Raw genomic sequence first — 23,706 nt, 5'->3', positions numbered from 1 at the left:
ATATGATCGGGTTGATTGACACCCCCTGCTAGCGGCCAATTTGCAGGGGGCGGCATTGCACCAGCAGTTCACAAGAACTGCTGAAGTAATGATAAATGCAGACAGCATATGTTGTCGGCATTTATTGATGTGTGGCGGACATGATACGCTACTTCATATTATGTCCGCTCGCACATTGATAAATATGTCCCTTAATCTTGCCCTTTATGTTTCCCCTACATAATTTTAATTTTGGTATCTAAAAATTCACTATTCCTTAATTTTACATATTTATTGACTTGAAGATACTTTGCATTGATTATACTTACATTGAAGTCATACCGTGGAAGTAATAATTTCTTTGACTCATCTTTTTATACTAGCTATGTCACTTTTAGCACCTTTAGGAATTATTTCAACATATATTAAAATATATTATATAAGATAATATATAATGAAACTGAATTTTACTATTTACCTTTTGAAAAGCTGCAAACTAAATATTTATTATGTAACAAAGGGCCATAATCCTCATTCTGAAATAGAAACTAAAATATATTCAAGGGAATCATTGTCAATATTTTTTTCTGAATTTCTTCTATCTCTATGCTGGCAGGTTTTTTTTTATCATCCGATAAGACAACTCTGTTTAACAATATTGCTTTCACTTTAATAAAACACATCATAATAAAAGGTCACTTCTCTTTTTGAATCATCTGGACTCCAGTCCAGTCTGGACTATTATAGTCAGGAATCAGGGTGGGGAGCAGACACCTATGCATGCAAATGCACTGAATTTGTCAAGTTTGTGAAGCTCTAGGGGTTGATTTATCAACACCCGTATGCATCTGTTTCCGCGCGAGCCTTTGGGCTCGCTGGAAACAGGAGTTAAGAAGCAATGGTCTTATGACCGCTGCTCCTTAACTCATCTGCCACCTCTGAGGTGGCAGACAGCAATCAGCCCAATCGGATACGATCAGGATGATTGACACCCCCTGCTAGCGGCTGCGAATGTGCAGGGGGTGGCATTGCACAAGCATTTCACTATAAATGCTTGTGCAATGATAAATGCTGACAGCGTATGTTGTCAGCATTTATTGATGTGCGGCGGACATGATCTGCTACAGCGGATCATGTCCACCAGCACATTAGTCAATCGCCCCCCTAGCGCAAACTGTTAGGGTTTTTTAAAAAAATGTGCACCAAATACAACATAAGTACATTAAAATAAAGTGTTACACCCATATATATATTTTATAAGGGTTAAAAGGTATGGTATATGACGCTATAACGCTGTAGGTCTTACACAGTGTTGGGTTAGTGCGCAAACAATAAGTATTTATTTAAAAGCGCGCTCTATTGAAAACTATATGGAGAAGAAGTTAAGGGGATCATAATATTCAAAGTCCTGAAGTTAGCATGCATCAGGTTTTACTCATGTTCAAATTATTTACTTTCAACATGTAAGACAAGCGCTCACCTGCCCATGTTAAAAGTTTACTTTCAGCTGTGTTTACGAGCGAACAAAATAAATATTTAACGCACCACTTGTAATCTGGCCCAATATGTGGTAGCAAGGTAAATTGTCTGTAATCACCATGCTTACAATAATAAATAGAAAAAGTAGTAATCTTGCTGTCTTAGCCCACCATCCATCAGTTGTACAATATATACTTTTATCATTTCACCTACACCCATTTATTCTGTTTGCCTATATCTTACAAAAGCATTAAAGCAATAAAACATGAAACCTAAAAAAATGTTTTCATGATTGAGAAAGAGAATACAATTTAAAAAAAAATTCAAAATTTTCTTCTATGATCTATTTTGCTTTATTATCTTGGTATCCTTTGTTGAAGAAAATCAATCATTACTGGGAGCTAGTTAACACATTGGGTGAGCCAATTACATGAGGCATATTTGTGCACCCACCAATCAGCAGCTTCTGAGCCTACCTAGGTGTGCTTTTCAACAAGGGATACCAAAAGAACAAAACAAATTAGATAAAATAAATAAATTGAAAAGTTCTTTTTAAATTGCATGCTATATCTGAATCATGAAAGTAAAAAATTGGGTTTCATGTCCCTTTAAATGGGACACACAATATAAGTGTTTGTAGAAAAGGCAGGAGACCTTGTCTGCGTTTACACAGTAATACATTATAATAAATACTGAGTTAAAATGGGTAAAAGCCAATTAGTATATTTAAAAAATTAAACAAAAAAAACTTTTTTTTGTGGGTAAAAATCAATACTGCAAAGTCCAAATCAAATACTACACTGGTAATCAACTTTAGTATCTGCAAGTCGCTTCTACCTAATGTTCAATGCTTCTCCTCACCACCCCATATAATTTGGACTGAATCCATATGTATAGGCTGTGGACTCGCTCTCGTGGTTCAGAAATCTCCCATTCAAAATGCTCAGTCTCTTGTAACGGGCAACACATGTGAGTTACTTGTTGTTGAAAAAGAAATCCGGATCTGCATAATCGCTACCATTATTTGCTGTTCTGCGTAAAGTGATGAGCGCTGTGTATGCGCAGTCATAATACTCATAAACAGGTAGCAAAAGAGCAGGGCACACACTTAAGGGGTATGTAAATAGCTTTCAGTGACAGGCTTTGCATAAAGGTCCTCACAGAGGGATAGTACAGGAGTCAGCTTTCAATTCAAATTCTCATGAAATATATTAAAAAGGTGAGGATTCATGACGGAAACATATCTTTTTAATATTAATGAAATAATCCTTTCCACCAACATTTTATTTTTGCTATATGCCCCTTTAAATATTGAAAACTTGGTTATTAAAGGGACAGCTGCTGTTATCTTAGTGCCCTGGAGCAACATACTAAGGCTTCTATTTTCAGCCAAAAGTTTCTATGTGCACACATCTGAAGAGACAGCTGAAATGGGAGGGTTAAAGATTTTATTCGGCATCACAGTAGAAGCTTTCAAGAAGTGAAAAAAAGAAATGAAAACACATGCAGCAAGAAAATGAGATTAATAAACAAACAATGACATCTACTAAAAAAGTTAGGTAAACCTATTACTAAAATTATCATTCACTGTGCCTTTTGTGAGAACTTTTACTGTGAACGTGCATGCAAAGCATACTTAAAGGTACAGTCTAGTCAAAACTAGATAATAAAAAATGCACTTTTAAACAACTTTCCCATTTACTTTTATCATCAAATTTGCTTTGTTCAATTGGTATTCTCTGGCTCATATGCTAATTTCTAAACCATTGAACCGCCTCTTATCTCAGTGCATTTTGACCGTTTTTTACAGTTAGACACTGCTAGTTCATGTGTGTCATATAGATAGCATTGTGCTAACTCCTGTGTAGTTATTTATGAGTCAGTGCTGATTGGCTTAAATACAAGTCTGTCAAAAGAACTGAAATAAGGGGGCAGTCTACAGAGGCTTAGATACAAGGTAATCACAGAGGTAAAAAAGTATATTAAGATAACTGAGATAAGGGGCAGTCTGCAGAGGCTTAGATACAAGGTAATCACAGAGGTAAAAAGTATATTAATATAACTGAGATAAGAAGCAGTCTGCAGAGGCTTAGATACAGGGTAATCACAGAGGTAAAAAGTATATTAATATAACTGAGATAAGGGGCAGTCTGCAGAGGCTTAGATACAAGGTAATCACAGAGGTAAAAAGTATATTAATATAACTGAGATAAGGGGCAGTCTGCAGAGGCTTAGATACAAGGTAATCACAGAGGTAAAAAGTATATTAATATAACTGAGATAAGAAGCAGTCTGCAGAGGCTTAGATACAGGGTAATCACAGAGGTAAAAAGTATATTAATATAACTGAGATAAGGGGCAGTCTGCAGAGGCTTAGATACAAGGTAATCACAGAGGTAAAAAGTATATTAATATAACTGAGATAAGGGGCAGTCTAAAGAGGCTTAGATACAAGGTAATCACAGATGTAAAAAGTACATTAATATAACTGAGATAAGAAGCAGTCTGCAGAGGCTTAGATACAGGGTAATCACAGAGGTAAAAAGTATATTAATATAACTGAGATAAGAAGCAGTCTGCAGAGGCTTAGATACAAGGTAATCACAGAGGTAAAAAGTATATTAATATAACTGAGATAAGAAGCAGTCTGCAGAGGCTTAGATACAGGATAATCACAGAGGTAAAAAGTATATTAATATAACTGAGATAAGGGGCAGTCTGCAGAGGCTTAGATACAAGGTAATCACAGAGGTAAAAAGTATATTAATATAACTGAGATAAGGGGCATCTTCAGAGGCTTAGATACAAGGTAATCACAGAGGTAAAATGTATATTAATATAACTGAGATAAGAAGCAGTCTGCAGACGCTTAGATACAGGGTAATCACAGAGGTAAAAAGTATATTAATATAACTGAGATAAGGGGCAGTCTGCAGAGGCTTAGATAAAAGGTAATCACAAAGGTAAAAAGTATATTAATATAACTGTGTTGATTGTGCAAAACTGAGGAATGGGTAATAAAGGGATTATTTATCTTTTAAAACAATACAAATTCTGGAGTAGTTTGTCCCTTTAAGTACACAAAAAACAGTGTACATGTGAAGCATACTTAAGTACACTGCATGTGATCAGAGCTGGTATTGCATTTGAAATGACTCAGCATGTGTCATGTACACAACCTCTGGCTCTCTTCGCATATACACTTTTAAAATTAGTTTTTATGCTCCTATTAGGAAAGGTAAATTTAAACAGTGATATATTTTTTCTAGAGCATTTTTGCTAATGCATGTGTATAGGAAAAATGATTCTATTCAAATTAGAAATGCAATGATGCACATTTTGCTGGAATGCCCCTTTAAGATGGCTAACTTGTATTTTAAATTCTGACTCTAAAGCTAAATAATACATAGTTTTATAGCAAGGCATTGTATATTTGTTGTGTTCTGGAATAAATTAAAGTTCATGTGTCACTCATACTACTAGCTTTTAGCTACAGTTTACATTAGACTGTGTTTAGTATATAATATTGTGTGCAGTGTGGTCTTACCACCACAGAGGGCGCTGCGGCATTTGACTGCACTCACTATCTCACTACCATGAACTTTCTGTGTGTGTGTACTGCAAACAAGCCATGTGCATTACAATCAGGTAAGATCAGCCATTAGATTATATATATATATATACAGGGAGTGCAAAATTATTAGGCAAGTTGTATTTTTGAGGATAAATTTTATTATTGAACAACAACCATGTTCTCAATGAACCCAAAAAACTCATTAATATCAAAGATGAATAGTTTTGGAAGTAGTTTTTAGCTTGTTTTTAGTTATAGCTATTTTAGGGGGATATCTGTGTGTGCAGGTGACTATTACTGTGCATAATTATTAGGCAACTTAACAAAAAACAAATATATACCCATTTCAATTATTTATTTTTACCAGTGAAACCAATATAACATCTCAACATTCACAAATATACATTTCTGACATTCAAAAACAAAACAAAAACAAATCAGTGACCAATATAGCCACCTTTCTTTGCAAGGACACTCAAAAGCCTGCCATCCATGGATTCTGTCAGTGTTTTGATCTGTTCACCATCAACATTGCGTGCAGCAGCAACCACAGCCTCCCAGACACTGTTCAGAGAGGTGTACTGTTTTGTAAATCTCACATTTGATGACGGACCACAAGTTCTCAATGGGGTTCAGATCAGGTGAACAAGGAGGCCATGTCATTAGATTTTCTTCTTTTGTACCCTTTCTTGCCAGCCACGCTTTTCTTGAAGGATGCAGACTTCTTCCTGTACCACTGCTTGAAGAAGGTGTCTTCCAGAAACTGGCAGTAGGACTGGGAGTTGAGCTTGACTCCATCCTCAACCCGAAAAGGCCCCACAAGCTCATCTTTGATGATACCAGCCCAAACCAGTACTCCACCTCCACCTTGCTGGCGTCTGAGTCGGACTGGAGCTCTCTGCCCTTTACCAATCCAGCCACGGGCCCATCCATCTGGCCCATCAAGACTCACTCTCATTTCATCAGTCCATAAAACCTTAGAAAAATCAGTCTTGAGATATTTCTTGGCCCAGTCTTGACGTTTCAGCTTGTGTGTCTTGTTCAGTGGTGGTCGTCTTTCAGCCTTTCTTACCTTGGCCATGTCTCTGAGTATTGCACACCTTGTGCTTTTGGGCACTCCAGTGATGTTGCAGCTCTGAAATATGGCCAAACTGGTGGCAAGTGGCATCTTGGCAGCTGCACGCTTGACTTTTCTCAGTTTATGGGCAGTTATTTTGCGCCTTGGTTTTTCCACACGCTTCTTGCGTCCCTGTTGACTATTTTGAATGAAACGCTTGATTGTTCGATGATCACGCTTCAGAAGCTTTGCAATTTTAAGAGTGCTGCATCCCTCTGCAAGATATCTCACTATTTGTGACTTTTCTGAGCCTGTCAAGTCCTTCTTTTGACCCATTTTGCCAAAGGAAAGGAAGTTGCCTAATAATTATGCACACCTGATATAGGGTGTTGATGTCATTAGACCACACCCCTTCTCATTACAGAGATGCACATCACCTAATATGCTTAATTGGTAGTAGGCTTTCGAGCCTATACAGCTTGGAGTAAGACAACATGCATAAAGAGGATGATGTGGTCAAAATACTCATTTGCCTAATAATTCTGCACTCCCTGTATATATATATATATATATATATATATATATATATATATATATAAATAAAGTGTTATCTCACTAGCTGCACACACACATGTTGGTATGATTTGTTTAGCAGCATTAGTAAGCCACCTGCTACTGCATTACACAGAACATACAAATACAACTATCTCACTAGCTCTGCACACATGTGTAACATATAATTATACACTAATGATTTGCTTAGCAGCATTAGTAAGTCACCAGCTATACTGCATTACACAGAACATACAAACACAACTAGATTTAAATGTTAAAGGGATAATCCAAATACAATTGAAATGTGCATTTTTTTTTCTGTTTGAAAATGAGCATTTTTGTAATTAGAAAACATTTTTAGAAAATCTATCACTGTATATGAGAGATTTTACTGTTAAGTGTATGAAATATACAGACATTAGCAAACAAACTGCATCTGCTTGTGACTTTCTGATATATATCAGTACTAGAAGGGTGCAAGCTGTATTTTATGAATTGCTTTGATGCTGTTCAGAAGCCTGGCAGGGGTTAATATTTTGTGTTGTTTTTGGTGTGGGTTACAGTATTTGTGCAGTTTAAAATAACTATGTCCTGCTATTTAGATGCTGAAGGGTTAATAATGTAACCATGCTTGTTTAATTTGGCCCTACATTAAAAAGTATTATTCATATGCAAGTGAGCTGTTAGGGTGTTTTATTTAACATGCATTAAAAAATACAGTAAATATTTTAAGGTAATTAGTGATTTTAATCTAATTTTCTTGCCGCAAATGTTTTAATTTACTTTTTGAAATGATTCTACTGTAATCAAAATCTTTAACGTAAATTAAAAGACTTGCAACAAGAAACTGAGATTAAATCCCTATTCCCTAAAAAATAATCCTTGTTAACAGTCCCTTTAATATCAGTTGCCAATTATTTTGATCTAGGGCAGTGGTTTTCAAACCTGTCCCCAGGCCTCCCCAACAGGCCAGATTTTCTGGATTACCTTGGATGAGAGCAGGTAAATAACCATCAGCTAGATTACGAGTTTTGCGTTCTGAGCGGCTCGCAACTAACTTGCAAGTTATTTCCACCGCTCACCTTTAATAGCGCTGCTATTACAGGTTTGCAAAAACCCGGCCATTAGCAGGCAATATGGCAGCGTTGAGCTCCATACTGCACACAAATACCAGTGCTGGTTTTACGTGCTCGTGCACGATTTCCCCAGAGACATCAATGGGGAGAGCCGGCTTAAAGAAAAGCCTAACACCTGCAATAACTCCGTAACGCAGCCCCATTGATTCCTATGGGGAAAGAAAATTTATGTTTACTCCTAACACCCTAACATAAACCCCGAGTCTAAACACCCCTAATCTTTTGCCCCCGACACCTACATTACAATTTTTAACCCCTAATATGCCGCCCCCAATGTTGCTGCCACCTACCTACACTTATTAACCCCTAATCTGCTGCCCCCAATGTCACCACCACCTACATAAATTTAATAACCCCTAATCTGCCGCCCCCAACGTCGCCGCCACCTACATAAATGTATTAACCCCTAATCTGCCATCCCCAACGTCACCGCCACTATACTAAAGTTATTAACCCCTAAACCTCTGGCCTCCCACATCACTAATACTAAATAAATATATTAACCCCTAAGTCTAACCCTAACACCCCTAACTTTCATATAATTAAAATAAATCTAAATAAAAATTACTATCATTAACTAAATAATACCTTTTTAAAACTAAATACTTACCTATAAAATAAACCCTAAGCTTGCTGCAATATAACTAATAGTTACATTGTAGCTAGCTTAGGTTTTATTTTTATTTAACAGCTACGTTTGTATTTATTTTAACTAGGTAGACTAGTTAGTAAATAGTTATTAACTATTTACTAACTATCTAGTTAAAATAAATAAAAAAATAATTTACCTGTAAAATAAAACTTAACCTGCCTCACACTAACACCTAACATTACACTAAAATTAAATAAATTACATTAAATAAATACAATTAACTAAATTGCAAAAAAATAAACACTAAATTACACAAAATAAAAATATAAATGATCAAATATTTAAACTAATTACACCTAATCTAATAGCCCTATCAAAATAAAAAAGCCCCCCTCCCAAATAAAAAAAAACCCTAGCCTAAACTAAACTGCCAATAGCCCTTAAAAGCCCTTAAAAGGGCCTTTTGCGGGACATTGCCCCAAATAAATCAGCTCTTTTGCCTGTAATAAAAAAATAAAATACAAACAACTTCTATGGAAGTCCCATTGAAAAATGACTTTTTGAAAGGTGTTGTGGTTACGTTGCGTGACGGCCAAAAAAGTGTGCGGTACAGCTGTACTTACAAGACTCGTAATAGCAGCGATAGTGAAAAAGCAGCGTTATACTCATAACGCAAAACTCGCAATCTAGCCGAAAGTCTAATAAAAAAATATTTTATTATTTAAAAAAAATATTGCACAAAAAACCTTTTAAGGGTTCAAAAGATATGAGATCTCGGGTGCTAGAAAAAAAAGACAGGCAAATGGCTTTGACATTGAGACACATACATTGCTAAAGATGTTTTTGTATGTATGTATGTATGTATGTGTATATGTATATATATATATATATATATATATATATACATATATATTATTGTATTTATATATTTATATGTGTATATATGTATTTACAGTCATATATACACATATAAAAACATTAAAGTGACAGGCCTCGAATTTTCTGCAAGGCTATTGGCTAAGAGGTGGAAACGTCACCTCAGTCAAATACCGTTCTGCCGTAGGTTGCTTTAGCAGCTCAGTGCGGCAAACGCTGCAAACAAAAAAAGGAGCTTTCAGCATGAAGTATTTTATACGTCATGAATGAAAGTCCCCTTTATTTGTTCCAATGGTAAATCCTAGCGTTTCACAAACGCTAGGATTTACCATCACTTTAATATATATGTACACACATATAAACATATATGCTTTAAAGGGGCATAACACACATTGAGATCACAATATAAAATGTTTAGTTATGCAACTTTGCAATATACTTTTTATTTTGCACCATTTACTATAATTTAAAGGGGCATGAAACCCAAGGTTATTCTGTCTTTCATGATTCAGTATAGAGCATGAGATTTTAACCCTTCAGTGCTAAGCACTTTCCCACCTTGGTGCTAAGCTTTTTTAGTTGTTTTTTTGTTTTGTTTTATATTTTTTAAAATATATATTTATTTTTTTCCTTTTTTTTCCCAGATCCCCAAGACTTACACTGTTGGAAAGGTTAGACGAATACATTTCCAACAGTGGGTCTTGGGGGTCTGTAGCTGCTTAGATGCCTGAGATATTTAACTTTGTTAAATAAAGTTGCACGGTGACGTCATCAAGTCATTGCGTGTGACATCATAACGTGAAGCCCCGTGATGCCTGTCACTATGCAGGCCCAATCGCCGGGGTAGGAGCAGGTGAGAGCCCCCAGATCTCCCTCAAGGTGGGAGAGTGCTAGCGACGGCTCTGAGCCGTTGTTAGCACCAGAGTGGGAAACCCTGTGACAGCTCAGACCCGTTGTTAGCACTCAAGGGGTTAAACAATTTCTCTTTTTCATGACATGATGAGTCCACTGATCATCTTAATTGCTAATAGGATATTCACCTCCTGGTCAGCAGGAGGCGGCAAAGAGCACCACAGCAAAGCTGTTAAAAGCTCCTCCCTTCCCTCCCACTCCAGTCATTCTCTTTGCCTACGTTAGTGCCAGGAAGTGGTAAAGTGAGTTGTTAGATAAAATTCTTCAATCAAGTAGGGCAAGATTGTGCTGCTTTGTCCTAGAGTGTAGCCGTAGTCCATATCAGTCTCTTCAGTAGAGCAGTGGTGGCTTTAGAGCAATGGGAACTTGTGGGACATAATTCTCACTGCACCTCCCATTTAATTTACTCAGACTTTTATTTCTCCACAGGTTGATGTGAGGGATAGGACCGCTCAAGCCTGTGAGCTGCCTTGCTGTCAGGCAGATACGAGGTAAGTGCTGCTTTTTTATTCTGGGGCCAAGGAAACAAAGAATCTCATAGATAAAGGTGTGAACATTTATTGGAAAAATTAACATATAAGGCTTATGTTTGGGGACTACAGACTCTCCTAGACTGGAGAGGATTTTAGACAGCTATATCTGCAGGCACTGGGGCTGGGAGTAAAGCTTTTTCATTTGCTCTGGTGGTTTGTGTCTCCCGACGGCTTTACTTAGCAAACAGGCCGATCGGGAGATGAGGTGCATATAGTAATGCCCACGATGGGCTTCAGTTCAGTAGCGTGTCACTAGAAACGCATGGTTTCCAGTAAAGCAGGCGTTTCTAGCATTATCCGTTGGCACTATTCTTATTGCTGAGGTCCGGATCGTTCCTGCACCACAAGAAAAGGGACATTGACTCCTGTTTAGCAGTCAGGTAGGCACCTCAGCAGGGTTACTGAGGTGTAAAGGTGTCTGTAGTGTTCAAATTGTAATATTTTCATAATTGACATAGTTGGGTAAAAAAGTTACCTGTTTAAATTTAAAGACACAGTAACATATTTTCATTACAAAAATTTTAATTAATTTTTGAGGTTTTTTATTTATTAATTTACTCATTGTGAACAGTATGGACCAAGGAGACTTGCAAGATGTCACTTGCTCCTTGTGTTTTGATGTAAATGTGGAACCACCTATCCCTTTCTGTCCCTCATGTATTGAGAGGACTTTAAATTATAGGGAAAATATTTTTTCTGAGCAAAATTTTTCTAAAGCCAATACTGTCCAAGAGTCTTATGACGAGGTTCAAAATATGCCGCAGCTTTCTCCCCAAGCGTCCCAAATGTTACCTCCCTCACAAGCAGTGCCCTGCACTTCTGCTCTAGCTCCCGCTGGAGTTACATTAAAAGACATAGCTTCTCTCATGATGCGTTGTCTGCTTTTCCAATGTGGCAGGGAAAGCGTAAAAAGGAAAATCAGACATTTAGTAAGCGAGGTTTCTGATGCAATTGTTGCAATTACGGAGGTGCCCTCCCAGAATACCGAAGAGGAGGATACCGCTGTAGCATCTGAAGGAGAAATTTCAGATTCAGAAAGTGTAATTCCTCTGGCTGATTCTGAGGTTGTATCTTTTAGGTTTAAGCTAGAACACCTCCGTCTGTTACTTAGGGAGGTTTTAGTTACTTTGGACGACAGTGACTCCACGGTAGTGGTTGTTCCTACGAAGTCTAGTAAGCTGAACAAATATTTCGAGGTTGCTTCCTCGACAGACGTGTTTCCGGTCCCTGACTGAGCTTATGAAATAATTGTTAAGGAATGGGAGAGACCGGGCATAGCCGACTCTAACAAAGAGGCTTGGCAAACAGTGCCTAAGGTGGAAGGGGCCATTTCTACCTTAGCTAAGAGAACTACTATTCCCATAGAGGATAGTTGTACCTTCAAAGATCCTATGGACAAAAAGTTAGAGGGTTTACTCACACTGTACACCAAGGCCTGCAATGACAACCAGCTGTGTGTATTGCTACCGTCACTAGTGCGGCAGTGTATTGGTTTGATGCACTGTCTGAGGCTCTCAGGACAGAAACTTCTTTGGATGAGATCACGGATAGAATAAAGGCTCTTAAATGCCAAGCTCCCGAGATACGGGTCGAGGTCCAGGGACCCCCAGCCGGAGCTGATAGATGCTCTGGTGGTCCCTTGCACCTTCAGTCTAGCATACCTATTTCCTCCGTATGCTCTTCTTCCTCAGGTCATTGCTCTAATCAAACAGGAGAGGGCATCGGTGATCCTCATAGCTCCAGCTTGGCCTCGCAGGATTTGGTATGCAGATCTGGTGGAGTAGGCATCTCTGCCACCTTGGAGACTTCTGTTGAGGAAGGACCTTCTAATTCAGGGGCCCTTTCTTCACCCAAATCTAGTTTCTCTGAAGCTGACTGCTTGGAGATTGAACGCTAAATTTTATCCAAGCGGGGGTTTTCTGACTCGGTCATAGAGACCATGATTCAGACTCGTAAGCCTGAAACTAGAAAAATTTACCATAAGATTTGGCGTAAATATCTCTATTGGTGTGAATCCAAGGGCTACTCATGGTTGGTTTTTCCTTTCTATCCTTAACTTCGGTTGAATGACTGGAGTGGGAGGGAAAGGAGGAGCTATTTAACAGCTCTGCTGTGGTGCTCTTTGCCGCCTCCTGCTGACCAGGAGGTGAATATCCCATTAGTAATTAAGATGATCCGTGGACTCATTGTGTCAAAAAAGAAATACATTTATCAGGTAAGCATAAATTTTCTTTACAATTTACTTCTATTATCTAATTTGTTTTGTTCTCTTGGTATTCTTTTATTTTTAACCACAGCAACTGACTATTTGTTTATTTTTTAGCTTTATTTTTTGCCCAAGTCAGTTGCTGTTTTTTCACAGAAGCTGCACTGCAGTCCGGACTTGTCTTTAACCCTCTCTCTGGATGATCAACTTTTTACCTGTTCCCTGAGGATATAGCAAAAAGCATTCGAAAAGATTTTGGCAGTACATGCATACGGCTTTATTGGTCTATACAGACAAGCAGGAGACAACAGGAGACAGCAGGAGTCCCATGGCAGAAAGCTTTGTGTTGGCCCGCTGATCGGCTTAAGCTCCATTAGGCTCCAAATGTCCAAGGCGTACCGCAAGCTGACAACGGAATCCAGGAAGTGACATCACGTCACACGTGGGGTGACACGGAAGAGTCGGAAGACGCTGAATCCGTATGGTGTGGACGGACGAGGGTCCGGAACAGCGTACAACAAGACCAAGGAGGTCTAAAGTCAGAGGTACCGGGGCATGAAAGGGAGCGGAGGTACACAAGCTATACATAATTAATACATATTTGTCTGCTGACTGGGACTTTCGAAAAAATCTGCCTGAACTTTGCTATGTTTGCACTATCTATACAAAGGCTATTGGTTATATATTGATACTTGGGAACATGTTATACAGGGTCTGTTTAAACAGCGCAGTACATAAAAGCAGAAGTTAAGAATGGCAGCGCTGGTCTGATTTGAAGAGAGAGAGGGGGGCATATAATTACAATTATTCTATTATTACTGCAACATAATTGCCCAAAGAAACAATAAGAAATTCACAGCTTAAAGCTTGTCTGGACATCACTTGAAAGCAGTTATTTGGTTTTGTTGCTTTGAACCATTTTCCTTTTTTGCTATTTGTATTTTTGGTGTTTGGGCAAAAACACCAGGTTTATATTGCAACACTATGCAGCAAGAGATGAATCAAGAGGGATCAGCTGTGATCGCCTACTACTCATTAAAAGAAGTAAATGAGAGGGACATTGACAATGTTGAAGTAAAGCATATATTCTCACATGATCGTAAGAGTTTTGATCTCCCTATGCTTTTTGATGAGATGGAGCGCCTTTTGATTAAGGAAAAGAAAATTAAATGGGATATTTGGACTTTAGAAAAGTACTTAGCCCTTAATATGATACCTTGGGGCCTGCGAATCAGTAAATTTCCAACTTTTGAAACTGATGACCAGGAGTTTATTGATATGTGGAACCTCATCTTAAGTGACTGTTCTGGGTGACTAATGAAGTTACTGATAAGTTATAAAACAGAAATGTTGAATGCTATCAGGGTTGACATTTGTGATGTACAAACTCTTTTAAATAATTTTTGTGCCAGTATTGATTTTCCCAAATTTGATGCAGTATTACAAAAGACAATCAGAGAAGTTAAGGAGGAGATTGTTAGTATTAAGCATAACAAATTTTTAAGGGATAAATCAGACTATGATAATAATAAAGTTTACATTTGGAATAGAGGTCAAAGATTTCAATACAGGAGGAGCCAGAACAGGGGGTACAAGAGAGGAAGAGGTAGGAGACAGAGAAGTAGGGGCAATAAAACTGTGACTTTCTCAGACAGTGAGGCTGATTCTGGGGATGATAACACATATTCAGCTGAGGAAGAAACCCTTCAGGACACGGTTAACAGAAATACTAATTACAACAGGTTTTCTGGTAGGGGGAACATGCACACGAGAATGGATATGAGACAGGGCCCTAATAGGGTACATGCAGCTCAACACTCTGGTAGACCTAGGTTTCAACAACAAAACACACAGCAACAGAGAAGATATCAACCATCTGCAAATCCTGTTCCTTCTTTAGAACAACAACCTATGAATGAGATAACAAATAGAGATGAAGAGTTCTCACAGATGGAACAGGTTTTTCACATGGGTCAGCACTCCAGGGGAGATGGGACGGTCATTATGCAACCCGAACAAGGGAGGTATCCAGTAAGGCAAACCAGGATGCCATTAAAATACAAACAGTCATAAATCTATCTGATCATGTTTTGACAAAAGAAGAGTACAGAGTGTTAGGTTTGGGCTTGGGTTTTGTACCCACTTTAAACTTCAATTTGTTTAATACAATGTTAGATCTTAACAAATCTAACACTCTGTAAACACTTCAGAACTAATGATTCAGAAATCCCCTCAGAACAACCCCAGGGGCAAACTAATCCTAATATATATCAAGGGTTTCAATTCCAGGATGTATGTGACCTCATTGCTCTGAGGGGTTTGGAACAGGAGACAGGAACTGATATTGTGAATACTCAAACCACATTGCACAAGAAATATAAGAATCCCTCCACTTTCTACCCCATTCAGAGCAGGGGGAATACCATAGAGACCTTTTACAGAAGAGTTGAGGCTGACTTAAGAGCACTCAATCATGAGAAGAAATCAGTGAAAAATAATCTAAGTGTACATGAACAACAAGCTATGAAATCATTAAGTGACAATATGAATATTGTCATAAAGCAGGCAGACAAGGGGGGCTCTGTGGTTGTTATCAACAGGTCACACTATATAACTGAGGCCTTAAGGCAATTGGGAGATACCAATAGTTATACCAAACTTAAGGGAGACCCAACAAATGTGTTTCAGAGACAGCTTATGCACCTTTTGGATGGGGCAGTGGAAGAGGGCTTCATTGACAATGACACCTGTCAATATTTATATGTCAATCACCCTATTATTCCAATTTTCCACCACCTACCAAAGGTGCATAAAACAACTGAGAACGTGCAAGGTAGACCGATAGTAAGCGGAATAGGGTCCATGTTAGAGCACCTTTCAGAGTGGCTAGATGATCTATTACAACCCTTGGTCCTAGCCCTTCCTAGCTACATTAAAGACACAAAACATGTTTTGAATCTGATTGATCAAATCACATGGACGCAAAATTCTGTATGGCTCACTGTGGATGTCACACAGCATTGTATTCCTCAATCCCCCACCATCTAGGACTAAAGGCTATTGAATACTTCTTAATCAATGAGACGTCCTATGATGAACCTTTCAGAGCCTTTGTGTTGGAGGTTACAAAGTTTCTCCTCTCACACAATTATTTCCAACTCGAGGGTGATTACTATCTGCAGAAATGTGGGACCGCTATGGGCGCCAAATTCGCCCCCACTTATGCCAACCTATTCATGGGTTGGTGGGAGCGGTCCCACATTTATGCAGATAGTAACACCTTCCGACCTGCAATTAGGATCTACCATCGTTTCATAGACGATTTGCTGTTTGTTTGGGACAGTGAGAGATACTCGGTAGATGAATTTATGCAATATTTGGGTCAGAACAAATTCAATTTGCGTTTTACATATGAAACAGACAAACAAAGAATCCATTATTTAGATGTGGAGCTCAGGGTGTGGCAATCAGGTGAAATTACATCAGAAGTGTACAGAAAACCCATTTCAGGAAATAGTATACTGCATGCCCAGAGTTGCCATCCCAAACAAGTACCATATTCTGTGGCCAAGGGACAGTTCATTCGTCTCAAAAGGAACTGTACCCGAGCAAAAGACTATAAATGTCATGCTGATGCATTGCAGGATAGATTGAAAGAAAGGGGATATAGTGTTAGAGTTCTCAAAAAAGCCAGGAATGAAGTAGAAAAAATAAAAAGAGAATCCCTTTTGAGAGATTGCATAAAACCCAACGGTCAATCTGAGCGCAAATTGACATTTGTTACGGACTATTCAGAACAATACCACACCATCTGTAATATAATTCGGGAACACTTTAAATTGTTGGCAGCTGATGATGGTTTAGCTGATGCAGTCAGTAAGGGCTGCAGATTTTCGTATCGAAGAAATAAATCGATGGGTAGCATTTTGTCTCCCTCACAACTCAAAAAACCTGCTCCAGCTATACAATCATCTTGGCTTAGGCAAAGGGGCACATACAGATGTGGGAGCACCCAATGTAAGGCGTGTGAACATGTCCATATAGGCTCATCTTTCCAGTCCTGTACAACAGGGGAAAGATTTGAAGTGGCAGCCTGTGTGAACTGTAGATCTACGTATTGCATCTATCTTGTATGGTGCACAATTTGTAACCTTCAATATATAGGTTTAACGACAAGGGAGGTACGTTCACGGATACGTGAACATTTATCAACCATCAGAGTTGGTAAAAGCAGTACCCCCATAGTAAATCATTTTGTTAATACACACAATAAAGATTGCGCAAGCCTTAGCTGGATGATAATTGAGAAAGTCCAGGCCCGGGGGAGGGGTGGAGACAAGTTCCAGATTTTATCCAGGCAGGAGATGTACTGGATATTCAGACTTCAGACCAAGGTACCCTTTGGTCTGAACTCTGAATATGACTTTATCAACCATTGTAATTGATCTTGTCATCCGCCTATCCCCCGGGTCCCTTCATAAACTAATTATTGTCACTCTTATGTATCTCAGCCCCATGTATCTTTGCTCTATATTAACTGATAGCACTGATGTGTGCATAGGATTGAAGAGTACCCTTAATTATACTTGATAATAAAAGCCCCATGTTTAAGATATATCAAGTTACACCTAAAAGCATATATTTCTTATATTCCCAGCTTGGCCTCGCAGGATTTGGTATGCAGATCTGGTGGAGTAGGCATCTCTGCCACCTTGGAGACTTCTGTTGAGGAAGGACCTTCTAATTCAGGGGCCCTTTCTTCACCCAAATCTAGTTTCTCTGAAGCTGACTGCTTGGAGATTGAACGCTAAATTTTATCCAAGCGGGGGTTTTCTGACTCGGTCATAGAGACCATGATTCAGACTCGTAAGCCAGTAACTAGAAAGATTTACCATAAGATTTGGCGTAAATATCTCTATTGGTGTGAATCCAAGGGCTACTCATGGTTGGTTTTTCCTTTCTATCTTTAACTTCGGTTGAATGACTGAAGTGGGAGGGAAAGGAGGAGCTATTTAACAGCTCTGCTGTGGTGCTCTTTGCCGCCTCCTGCTGACCAGGAGGTGAATATCCCATTAGTAATTAAGATGATCCGTGGACTCATTGTGTCAAAAAAGAAATACATTTATCAGGTAAGCATAAATTTTCTTTACAATTTACTTCTATTATCTAATTTGTTTTGTTCTCTTGGTATTCTTTATAGAAAAGGATACCTAAGTATGTTCAGTAGCTGCTGATTGGTGGCTGCACATGTATACTTCACGTTATTTGCTCACCCAATGAATTTAATAGCTCCCAGTAGTGCATTGCTGCTTCTTCAAAAAAGGATATCAAGAGAATTAAGCAAATTAAATAATAGATGTAAAGTGGAAAGTTGTTTAAAATTGTATGCTCTGTTTCAGGGTTCTTCAAACTTTTCCCCCAAGACCCAGTGCCATGATACCACATACCTTTAGGACCCAATTTTTATACTTGGTCTTGAAATAATTTTGTAAGAAATAAATAACATGATAGCTGCAATTTTTGGCAAAGAAACTAAAATATGTGCATGCTTTATTCCTGATTATAGTCAAATATGAAAGCGTTGTAAAACGTAATAACACACACACTCTTATACAACACACATTTCCATGTAACACACATACCACACACTTTCATATAACACACATACCACACACACTCTCATACAACACACACACACACTTTCATATAACACACATACCACACATACTCTCATACAACACACACACTTTCATATAACACACACTCACCCCATACACTCTTACAACACACACATACACACACACACTTTCATAACACACGCATACCACACACAAACTCTCATACAACACACACACCACACACTCTCATACAACACACATTTTCATGTAACACACATACCACACACACTCTCATACAACACACACTTTCATATAACACACATACCACATACACTATCATACAACACACACACTTTCATATAATACACACTCACCCCATACACTCTTACAACACACACATACACACACACACTTTCATAACACACGCATACCACACACACTCTCATACAACACACACACTTTCATATAACACACATACCACACACACTCTCATACAACACACACACTTTCATATAACACACACTCACCCCATACACTCTTACAACACACACATACACACACACACTTTCATAACACACGCATACCACACACAAACTCTCATACAACACACACACCACACACTCTCATACAACACACATTTTCATGTAACACACATACCACACACACTCTCATACAATACACACTTTCATATAACACACATACCACATACACTATCATACAACACACACACTTTCATATAATACACACTCACCCCATACACTCATACAACACACATACCACACACTCTCTCATATAACACACACACTAATACAACACACACACACTCTCATACACAACACATGCACAGCACACACACAATCTCATACAATACACCTCACAAACTCCTACAACACACACACACAAGTCGGGATAGATATGCTTTTCAGCAAGTGATATCAAGAAAATGAAGCAAATTAGGTAAAATAAGTAAATTCGAAAGTGGTTTAAAATGACATGCTCTTTCTAAATAACGAAAGAAAAAAAATGGGTTTCATGTCCCTTTAACGCTGAATAATATGGGTTTTTACTATGCTGAAAATTGGTAATGCAGGCTTCAGACCTCAAATGATTAACAATAGTCTGTATATCTTTCTAATTGGCTTTAGCATGGACTTTGTGCTAACAAAACAAGGAAAGGCATACTGACAGTATGATGTGACTTTGTGATAACATACATAAAACGAGGAAAAGCCTACTGACAGTAGGATGTGACTCGAGTGACTGTCACATGAAGTACATCAGGATTAGCTGCTCCAAATAAGGAAAATGGTGGTGAAATTTGGCCACTGGAAAACTTTTGCATAGACCATTACATTACAGGCAAAGCGGGCACAATAATGAAAGTATAATGCAAAGTTGTTTTATTATTTATAATTAAATAATTCATGTTATAATCACAAAGTGTAACGGGACAGACTATTGCTGAACAGACTTTATCTAATTATTTTGCATATCTAACTTTATACTCATTTATTTGATGTTGCTTTCTATTACAGAAACATGTCAAAGGGTCTATAAAGACATTACTGACCATGAAATGAGAAGATGCATAGGGGATTGCCAATCCCACACAAGAATTGTTTGTGGTCACAGGTAAGCAGTTATGTTTTTTCTTGTTTAAATCACCCCACTGAGTCATTTCTTTTATAATTGTTTTTTTTTATATTATTTTTTTTATACAACATGCTTATATGGATGTGATACAGCAGGGGAGTGTTTGTTTCTGTCTATACAACATGCTTATATGGATGTGATACAGCAGGGGAGTGTTTGTTTCTGTCTATACAACATGCTTATATGGATGTGATACAGCAGGGGAGTGTTTGTTTCTGTCTATACAACATGCTTATATGGATGTGATACAGCAGGGGAGTGTTTGTTTCTGTTTATACAACATGCTTATATGGAAGTGATACAGCAGGGGAGTGTTTTATTTCTGTTTATACAACATGCTTATATGGATGTGATACAGCAGGGGAGTGTTTGTTTCTGTTTATACAACATGCTTATATGGAAGTGATACAGCAGGGGAGTGTTTTATTTCTGTTTATACAACATGCTTATATGGATGTGATACAGCAGGGGAGTGTTTGTTTCTGTTTATACAACATGCTTATATGGATGTGATACAGCAGGGGAGTGTTTTATTTCTGTTTATACAACATGCTTATATGGATGTGATACAGCAGGGGAGTGTTTGTTTCTGTTTATACAACATGCTTATATGGATGTGATACAGCAGGGGAGTGTTTGTTTCTGTTTATACAACATGCTTATATGGAAGTGATACAGCAGGGGAGTGTTTGTTTCTGTTTATACAACATGCTTATATGGAAGTGATACAGCAGGGTAGTGTTTTATTTCTGTTTATACAACATGCTTATATGGAAGTGATACAGCAGGGGAGTGTTTTATTTCTGTTTATACAACATGCTTATATGGATGTGATACAGCAGGGGAGTGTTTTACTCACTTCCCTGATCCTTCCATGATCATAAATAGAGCAGCCATGTTGGAGTTTTCTCTGTGCTTGGATTGAGCTGACCCTTTGAAAGGAATGTTCCATTTTGATAGTGGTGCTTCTTTGTAACAGGATTTTTATTGCACTATCAACTAATATCAATTAAAATGTTAATGAATTATAAATCTTGTCTAAAAAGAAACATTCTTCAAACAAAGGAATGCCCCTATCACAGGAACAATAAATGAAACTCCCTTTACAATTTTCAGTGCTTCAGCAACATGCAACTTAAGATAAAACAATATATATTTCTTTAAAAGAGCATATTAGTAAAAAAAATGCATGCTCTAATTTGTTTTAATTCATTTTAAGACCATCAACCCTGCACTAACCCACAAAGGGATTAAACACACAGTAGAAGTACCACTTGGAACCACAGAGCACTGCTGATCCTGAGCGGAAGTGCTGCTGATCCAATCATGAGTGCTAGTCATTCAACTAGTATTTCTGATTAGATAAGCAGCAGTTGGCAGTTTTTGCTCTGGACCAGCAGTGCTCTGCAGGTACCAATCAGTACTTCCATTGTGTGTTTAAAGCCTTTGGGTGGGTTAAACTCACAGTAGTGCAGGGTCAATAGTCTTAAATTTACATTAAAGGATGTCATTTTTTTTTTACTATTAAGGCCCTTTTAAAGGGACAATAAACACCTTGAGATGGTAATATAAAATGATAAACTGTGTGTGTGTGTGTGTGTGTATATATATATATACTTTCATTATTTATTTTGTCCCCTTTTCCTGTAATTCTATTCTGAAGTTGTGAGCTTTTCAGCTCCTGTTAGAAATGGAAGTGCAAAACACTGTTATATTCCACACAGCCATTGGCTGCACACTCTAGTGATAAATTTATAACTGTCCCTAATTGGCCACAGCAGATAATGTAACCTAAGTAAGATCCCATTGTTTTATAGACACTAAAACTTTACACTTAGTTTGTTAATGTTTAAACACCAAATATAACTTTAAAAAATACATCTACATGTTATTCACAGACTAACCTTTTCTTTCAATGCTTCATTCTATCTAGCATTTATTTAGGGCTAGATTATAAGTGGAGCGCTAATTTATTGCGCGCCCGCAAATGGACAAATGTGCCCTTTTGCAGGCACGCAATAAATAACTAGCCATTAGAAGTGTCTGGTTATTGCTACTATATGCTTGTGGTAGCAACTAGCGCTTATAAAATTAACCAGAGATCAGATCTCTGGTCAATTTTATAAATATGCCCCAAATGCCCCCAAAATACAGTGTAGTGTATTTTATAAAAAAAAATACAAATTGTATTATTTTTATGTTTTAATAAAATAATTGCACTAGGTAGTATTTTGGGGGTAAAGTTGGTCGGAGTTGGGTGTTATATTTGCTGCATCGCTGAGCTACTTACCCCCTTCGCTGCACTTAGATTCTGAGATTGCGTTATTTTACACTTGAGTTGTAATACCAGCTAATATTAGCGGGCGCTGGTATTACTCAATGGAGCACTAATATTGCTTGCATGCAAGCAATATTTAGCACTTCACTTGTAATCTGGCTCTTAGTGTTTAATGTCCCTTTAAATAAGCAAGCAGTGCAGCACCTCACACAGCATGGGAGTATCACAGAAGTAAATAGAATACTGTCTTACTAAATGCTACTCTGCTATATCATTTTCCTTTGGGAAGGGAAGTGGGGATATGAAGATTTAGAATATGACACATCTAGATAGCATATTACTTAATATTTTGTAAAAGGAAAAAAACACAATTGAAAAGGAAATAAACTGCACATTGTTACTTTCCCTCTTTTATCTCCAAAAGTCTAGGAACACAACCAAAAATTTAAATTACAACATAGGGTATCAAATAGTGCGCATTGATTTCTAGAGAAGTAAAATATAAATATCTTAAGGAAAAAAAGTCTCAATATAGTAACCCTTTAACGACTGAGATGTACCATGTATGTTGCCGCTCATTAAGGGTTATATTTTTTTAAATAGCACGTGTCCCGCCACAAGTGGCGGTACTGCGCTATTATACCCTCCCTTCTTGTCATCGTAAATAGTGTGGCCTCAATACTGGCGGCGAGACCGCGCATTTAATAGCACTTCCCTATTCAAAGCCGAGTGATGTACAGGGTACGCTGCTAGTCTTTAAGGGGTTAAAGTATAGGTTCTAAGCATCCCATTGGCAGGTAGTGATCTGTTTGATTAGGAAGGAACGTGGCCAAATATGTTAATATCTAGATGGAAATTGCATTGACATGAGAATTTATGGAAGTTAAAAATACAATTCTTTTTTAGTATTCATCACAACCTTGAAGTTGAAAGGCGTGTTATTTTTTTTGTCAGATTTACTTTTTTAGTTCTACAAATTAAAGTTCTGCTGTAGACTAAGCAATTAGCACAGAATGCCCATGTTTATGTAATATTTATTTTTATTTTTACAGGCCGGTGCCAAATTCAAGATCATAGAACAGATACAGATGGACATCATATTATATTTTTGTTGTTCTGTCAACATTATTGTGCATCTGCATTAAGCTTGTACCCTAGGCCTATACTATAAGTTATTCTCTGGTTTATTACAATGTCATATTTAAAATGTTTTAATACCTGGAAAATTTGAAGCGTAATAAAACTTTAAATTTTTTTT

General features: G+C 37.8%; 1 long non-coding RNA gene across 1 annotated transcript; it reads left to right on the top strand.

Moving 5' to 3' along the window:
• Positions 1–7,578: 7,578 nt before the first annotated feature.
• LOC128636268 (uncharacterized) lies at positions 7,579–23,588 on the top strand. Its single transcript, XR_008398688.1, has 3 exons — positions 7,579–7,646; positions 20,053–20,149; positions 23,501–23,588. It is a non-coding gene; the product is annotated as an uncharacterized LOC128636268 (long non-coding RNA).
• The last annotated feature ends 118 nt before the right edge of the window (positions 23,589–23,706 follow it).

The sequence above is a fragment of the Bombina bombina genome, chromosome 1, assembly GCF_027579735.1.
Source record: "Bombina bombina isolate aBomBom1 chromosome 1, aBomBom1.pri, whole genome shotgun sequence".
Classification (NCBI taxonomy): Eukaryota; Metazoa; Chordata; class Amphibia; order Anura; family Bombinatoridae; genus Bombina; species Bombina bombina.
Note: the sequence above shows the minus strand (reverse complement) of the source record. Positions and strands in the feature narration are given on the sequence as shown.